This window comes from Limulus polyphemus, unplaced genomic scaffold (genome assembly GCF_000517525.1).
Source record: "Limulus polyphemus unplaced genomic scaffold, Limulus_polyphemus-2.1.2 Scaffold12257, whole genome shotgun sequence".
Classification (NCBI taxonomy): Eukaryota; Metazoa; Arthropoda; class Merostomata; order Xiphosura; family Limulidae; genus Limulus; species Limulus polyphemus.
The window spans coordinates 4,287-10,931 of NW_013677867.1; the positions used below are offsets into that span (position 1 = coordinate 4,287).

The window sequence follows — 6,645 nt, forward strand, 5'->3', positions numbered from 1 at the left end:
ACTGAATGCAGATTCTGTGCCATTTTAGTTTGTTAGGTTACTTTCACTGCAGATTCTGTGCCATTTTAGTTTGTTAGGTTACTTTCACTGCAGATTCTGTGCCACTTTAGTTTGTTAGGTCATTTTCATTGCAGATTGTGTCATTTTAGTTCGTTAGGTCACTTTCACTGCAGATTCTGTCATTTTAGTTCCTTAGGTTACTTTCACTGCAGATTCTATGCCACTTTAGATCGTTAGGTCACTTTCATTGCAGATTCTGTCGTTTTAGTTCGTTAGGTCACTTTCACTGCAGATTCTGTGCCATTTTGGTTCGTTAGGTTACTTTTACTGCAGATTCTGTGCCATTTTTGGTTCGTTAGGTTACTTTCACTGCAGATTCTGTGCCATTTTTGGTTCGTTAGGTTACTTTCACTGCAGATTTTGTGTCATTTTAGTTTGTTAGGTTACTTTCACTGCAGATTCTGTCGTTTTAGTTCGTTAGGTCACTTTCACTGCAGATTCTGTGCCATTTTGGTTCGTTAGGTTACTTTCACTGCAGATTTTGTGTCATTTTAGTTTGTTAGGTTACTTTCACTGCAGATTCTGTGCCATTTTTGGTTCGTTAGGTTACTTGCCCTACCGATTTTGTGTCATTTTAGTTTGTTATGTTACTTGCACTGCAGATTCTGTCGTTTTAGTTCGTTAGGTCACTTTCACTGCAGATTCTGTGCCATTTTGGTTCGTTAAGTTACTTTCACTGCAGATTCTGTCGTTTTAGTTTGTTAGGTTACTTTCACTGCATATTTTGTGTCATTTTAGTTCGTTAGGTCATTTTCATTGCAGATTCTCTTCATTTTAGTTCGTTAGGTCAGTAACTGTAGCAGAGAATGTTTGATAATTACTAGCAGAACGTGTCGAAGTTGACAAAATATATAAAGTTGTGGTGTTTCACTCAATTCTCATTCTTATCTAACCGAATACTTGGCTACTAAGATATGCTCTTTCTAAATGTTCTATTAATACTAAAACCATCTTCAGAAATATTAGTACCGCGAGTACTGAATCCCCCCTTTAAAGGTTTTACTTAGTCGTCCATGTGTTTGTACTTGTTAACATCAAAAGTTTTGAAACTACACAGCAAAACTATTCGAAACTCAAATAAAAACAAAACCTGTTGAAACATTCTTATTGCACTTGGAGTTTCTTTAAAGTATAAAAATGCAACATTTTTATCAGCATAAAACGACATAAACAATAGTCTGAAAATTGGCTTTTAAAAAAACATTTTGGTGCTACAGCATTACACGAAAGTTACGATTTAAATATTTTGCAGCAGGAAAAGTTTTTTGTTAAATTTTAACACAGAAATTAACATGCTCTTGATGGGCCTTTACACACCTATACATATAATTGTTGTTTGCGTATTTCTTTCTTCTTATTCGTTATATCCATACGCAATGAATGGACAGACATCCTTTTCCCCAAATGATATTCTGCTAGTAAAACTCGTCGACAATATATATATAAAGTTGTGGTATTTCAAGCCAAGATCTAGGTACTATCGAATTCATATTGGAAAATTTGTCTAAAAAACTTCATTGTAAATAACATTTTCAACATTTGCACCTTCAGGGAGATAAACTTCTAACAGATCGAATGATAAAGCTAAATAAAACTGACCATGAGTAACGTATTGGCTCAACTAAGTGCAACCCCGACAGATAAGACATCCGTTTTTCCAAGTTATATCATTATATCTATAATATAATATCTTAAGAAGTGGTAATAGAAAAGTAGACGTTTTCGAAGATATGATGCCGGTACGGTTCATATTTCTTAAGTTTACTACAGACATCTTTGTTTTAGCTGGAAATAAACGACCTTATAACGCCAAAATGTTGTTTTAATTAATTAGACACTCGATGTTTCGCTTTCCAGTTTTATCAGGAGCGTTCACTAACACACGAACCAAAACTGACAGTACAGAGCTTCAAATGGCTTACTGTTGAAAGAAAAGTATTGTTGAAATACTTAACTGCCACCTGTAATAAACAAAAGTTCAAAACTGACGGTACATAGCTTCAAATGGCTTATTGTTGAAAGAAAAGTATTGTTGAAATACTTAACTGCCATCTGTAATAAACAAAAGTTCAAAACTGACAGTACAAAGCTTCAATGGTTTCAATAATATATAAGGTCGTTTATTTCTAGTATTAATATGTCTGCTATACACCAATATGCTCTTCAGAAATTAAATCATTTGTTTCAGCTACACGTTAGTTCTTTTCTCAGATGTGAACAAGTTTAGTGAACTGTGAATAGAGCTAACGTGAAAGTGACATACTAATAACCTGTGGCTGTTTATTCCATGTTTTTCTCATGTCACATGTCGTTGTTTCAGCGAGTTTATTCTTGCACACGTTAATATGGTTTGATTCAATATATTCATCTTATACAATACGAAAAACGGAAACCTGAAAAACCCCATGAAACCCTCAGATGCTCTGTGATTACAAGTTTTATGTTGTTTAATCACTTGATTATATTAATCGAAAATGAAATAAGCTATATTCGAAACATTATACCTAAAACACAGAATATTGTGATCTTTTCAAAACTTTCACGTCTGTACTTAAATTGTTTTGGAAGTTGTTTAGGGTACTAGTGATCAGTTTGTTCATTGGTTTTCACCTCTTGTTACCTTAAGCCTTATTATGTATTATAATAACTATAATGTATTATATTAATTATATTAAACACTTCCTTATATGCTTTCACATTTTTTTCCATCTCATATTATACTGGTTCATTCCAGCAGCTAATTTCAATATATACTTTCAGAGGCTATTATATAAAAACATTAATAGTCAAAAAGCATTGGAAATAAAGAACAGTTGATTTATGTAAATATTACATGTTTCTATATTGTCAGTATTGTCTTCCGATCACAGCAAGCTATCTACTCAGAGAAACACTGAGCATCAACCTGAGAATGAGAATACTTAATTAAACATACTTTTTTTACGTTCTTACTTCTAAAGCTTAGAATTCATAGTGTAGTGTTATCACTATTAATGATATTTACGTCCATAATTCCAATATTGTCTTCTAAATTGCGCTCAGTTTAGGTGATTTAAGTTAGTCCTAAATCCATATATAGTAAACTAACAATCCAAAATAGTCTCTATAGTGAAAGTACAGCAATAAAAAATAAAATAAAAAGGTAATAAAATTAGCTATATTAAACTTACTTATGTAATATCAAAAAAAAAAAATTAGCCTTTGGCTTCAAGTATTGTGGCCAATGTAATGTTCAACATGATGTTACCGTGTATAAGCAGAACTTGAAACAATCTTCCGTAAAAATATCTTGTAACCAATGAAAAACCACTGAATAGCTCCGATAAAGCACTACGACACACGTTAGTGTTTAGGTGTGGTGTCAAGTAACAAAACGTTACCAAGAGTTTGGCCAAAAGTTAATATTTATAGAGATACAAAATGAAAATCAAGAAATTAAATGTAATACAAAGAAAATAACGCATTAAACATACTATGAGATTTGTCTAACACAGCTCCTCACACTTTAACTTCTGTCATTTAAAGAAAACACAGGTAGCAGGATACAAGAAGTAATAAATAAAGCTAAACGTTCTTTGAAAACCGAAACATAAAAACGATAGGCCTCGAGAAAGTTGAAAATAATAAATCTTGGATAGGAGCGTTACAACAATCGTAAATATGGCAAAGAAAATAATTATTAAAAACTAATGTAACTAAACTAATGGCCCTCGGCGGTTCAGCAAAGAATCTGAATGTTTATAAGGCTAAAAATCGGGTTTCAGTAAGTAGAGCACAGATCAGGTTTCAGTAAGCAGAGCACAGACAGCTCCTTGTGTAACTTTGTGCTTAATTACTAACAACAACAACGACAAAAATATTAATAATAACGAGTTAGTTCGTTAGGTCACTTTCACTGCAGATTCTGTGCCACTTTAGTTCGTTAGGTCACTTTCACTGCAGATTCTGTGCCACTTTAGTTTGTTAGGTCACTTTCATTGCAGATTCTACTAAGATATGCTCTTTCTAAATGTTCTATTGATACTAAAACCATCTTCAGAAATGTTGGTACTAATTTCAAAGTTTTTCCATCTCATATTATGCTGGCTGTTTCCAGCAGCTAATATCAAAGTTTTTCCATCTTATATTATGCTGACTCTTTCCAGCAACTAATTTCATAGTTTTTACATCTCATATTATGCTGGCTCTTTCCAGCAGCTAATTTCATAGTTTTACATCTCATATAATGCTGGCTCTTTCCAGCAGCTAATTTCAATGTTTTTCCATCGCATATTATGCTGGCTTTTTGCAGCAGCTAATGTCATAGTTTTTCGATCTCATATTATGCTGGCTCTTTCCAGCAGCTAATTTCAAAGTATAAAACTTACACTGAATGCAGATTCTGTGCCACTCTAGTCTGTTAGGTTTCTTTCACTGTAGATTCTGTGCCATTTTAGTTCGTTAGGTCACTTTCACATCAGATTCTGTGCCCCTTTAGTTCGTTAGGTCACTTTCACTGCAGATTCTGTGCCATTTTAGTTCGTTAGGTCACTTTCACTGCAGATTCTGTGCCCCTTTAGTTCGTTAGGTCACTTTCACTGCAGATTCTGTGCCATTTTAAACATGATACTTGAATTCGTTGTCCGGCCTGCTAACCGTTAGAACACTTCAAACCCAGTTCGATTTAGTAAGGTTTGTTGTAAAGTAGGCTTATACCGACACTTATCTATTTGTAACAAACATTATTTTGCTAATTTTCTAAATAAAACTTCCCAGATGATAATAAAACTTATTGCCAACTTCTGATTTATTATCTTATTGTAACTGTTTAATACAATTTTCGTTAAATAACAATAAGAATTTAATAGTAAATGTTTTGGAGCAGTAGTACGCTAATTAAACCAATTATTGAAAATCGAATACATTGAATTTCTTCACTCATCTATTTGAGTAATTTTATAATTCCCGCCAAAAATTATAATTTTAATTCTGGATATTTTCATCACATCATACACAAATATATGGAATTACGTAAAACATACAACACAATTACATATTTAACACCATTCATTTAAAATATGCGTTTCAAAGCTAACCTCTCTGACATAAAAAAAGTAACAATCATTTATATTCAGTAACAGAAGTAAAATATAATAGAAGTATCACTATCTAAAAGATTTCTGTGAAGCGACACCTTGATGTTCTTATCATTTTACCGACAATAATTGTCGATCAACGGCAAAAAACCAGAACTATAGAAATTTGTTGTTTTTGTTGGAGCGATCAGACACTTTATTTAAAAATCCTAATCTCCGTTTCTACAGGCTCCTACGTTCAACTTTGAGAGTGACGTCAGAGACTTGGATTAATCCCACTGATGGCAGAAACTTCAAAGGAACCTGTGGGATACGAAAATCGAATTTAAAATGTTTATATAAAAACTGAATTGTAAAACAAGTGAAACACAGTAGCTAGTTTTTATTTTTCATCGGCTAATCAGACATTATTTCAATTCTTGATACATATACATGGTGTAGCTAAAATATACAAAAACTGGGGGAATTTTCATGTGGAGAGTGGGACTTCCTTGAGAATTCAGAATAAAAGAAACTTTTCTAATGAAGTTATTATTTCTTAAAACAAGGAGAAACAGACATCCACTGTAGAATCCCATATATAGAATAGAACAAAGGTATTGGTTTAAGGTCATGTTATCATGTTATGTAGCATACAATGTGATCACTTGCGAAATAGTTGATGTTGTTTACTCGACTGAGTCAAAGTCCCTTCAAAACCATCACAATTAAAACTGTTTACTTACAAATATTAACATGTTTACTGTACAACTACTTCAGGTGACCTTTGTCTGTAACGATTGTATTTGTACAACTACTTCAGGTGACCCTTGTCAATAAGAATTGTATTTGTACAACTATTTCAGGTGACCCTTGTCAGTAACGATTGTACTTTTACAACTACTTCAGGTGACTCTTGTCTGTAATGATTGTACTTGTACAACTACTGCAGGTGACCCTTGTCAGTAACGATTGTACTTGTACAACTACTGCAGGTGACCCTTGTCAGTAACGATTGTACTTGTACAACTACTTCAGGTGACCTTTGTCTGTAACGATTGTACTTGTACAACTACTTCAGGTGACCTTTGTCTGTAACGATTGTATTTGTACAACTACTTCAGGTGACCCTTGTCAATAAGAATTGTATTTGTACAACTATTTCAGGTGACCCTTGTCAGTAACGATTGTACTTTTACAACTACTTCAGGTGACTCTTGTCTGTAATGATTGTACTTGTACAACTACTTCAGGTGACCCTTGTCAGTAACGGTTGTACTTGTACAACTACTGCAGGTGACCCTTGTCTGTAACGATTGTATTTGTACAACTACTTCAAGTGACCCTTGTCTGTAACGATTGTATTTGTACAACTACTGCAGGTGACCCTTGCCTATAACGATTGTACTTGTACAACTACTTCAGGTAACACTTGCCTGAAACAATTGTATTTGTACAATTACTTCAGGAGACCCTTGTCAGTAACGATTGTATTTGTACAACTACTGCAGGTGACCCTTGTCTGTAACGA

At 33.5% G+C, this 6,645-nt stretch overlaps 2 long non-coding RNA genes across 3 annotated transcripts; one reads left to right on the forward strand and one right to left on the reverse strand.

The window, feature by feature from the left end:
* Positions 1-6: 6 nt before the first annotated feature.
* On the forward strand, positions 7-4,653 carry LOC111083937. 2 transcript variants are annotated; one of them, XR_002609314.1, is made up of 3 exons: positions 7-392; positions 3,938-4,027; positions 4,464-4,653. It is a non-coding gene; the product is annotated as an uncharacterized LOC111083937 (long non-coding RNA). The 2 variants fall into 2 exon arrangements; XR_002609313.1 differs by having other exon boundaries at positions 7-317; positions 3,946-4,027.
* Positions 4,654-5,033: 380 nt separating this feature from the next.
* Positions 5,034-6,639, reverse strand: LOC111083936. The gene is made up of 2 exons (XR_002609312.1): positions 6,201-6,639; positions 5,034-5,899 (listed from the first exon to the last, which is right to left on the reverse strand). It is a non-coding gene; the product is annotated as an uncharacterized LOC111083936 (long non-coding RNA).
* Between the last annotated feature and the right edge of the window lie 6 nt (positions 6,640-6,645).